This window comes from Cryptotermes secundus, unplaced genomic scaffold (genome assembly GCF_002891405.2).
Source record: "Cryptotermes secundus unplaced genomic scaffold, Csec_1.0 scaffold102, whole genome shotgun sequence".
Taxonomy (NCBI): Eukaryota; Metazoa; Arthropoda; class Insecta; order Blattodea; family Kalotermitidae; genus Cryptotermes; species Cryptotermes secundus.
This window is the reverse complement of record NW_019741300.1, coordinates 336,561-336,975: the sequence shown is the minus strand read 5'-3', so window position 1 is coordinate 336,975 and position 415 is coordinate 336,561. Positions and strand designations below refer to the sequence as shown.

At 38.6% G+C, this 415-nt stretch overlaps 1 protein-coding gene across 1 annotated transcript in view; it reads right to left on the bottom strand.

Annotated features, from left to right (window-relative positions):
- The window catches only part of LOC111872683 (G-patch domain and KOW motifs-containing protein), a 22,072-nt gene that overhangs the window by 21,145 nt on the left and 512 nt on the right, over positions 1-415 (bottom strand). The window lies entirely within an intron of this gene.

Genomic DNA, 415 nt, shown 5'->3' with positions numbered 1-415 from the left:
TGGAAGGAACACATTACTAAAAAACGCAAACAGATTGATCTAAAAATCAAGGATATGCAATGATTAATTGGAAGGAATTCCAAGCTCTCATTAGACAACAAAATCTTACGTTACAGAGCAATAATAGAACCAATTTTGGTATATGCAGTGGAAATATGGGGATGTGCTAGCAAAACCAATATTTCCATAATCCAAAAATGTCAGTCAAAGATACTACGTATGATTACTAACGCCCCATGGTATGTTTCTAGTATAACTCTCCATGAGGACCTGAAAGTGCCGCTAGTGAAGGAAGTTATAAAAGAGAAAAGCACAAGATACCTCAACAAAACAGAAGGACACGAGAACGTACTAATGCAACCGCTACTGGAACCTCACAATGGACGAAGACTGAAAAGGAATTGGCCAGCCGACC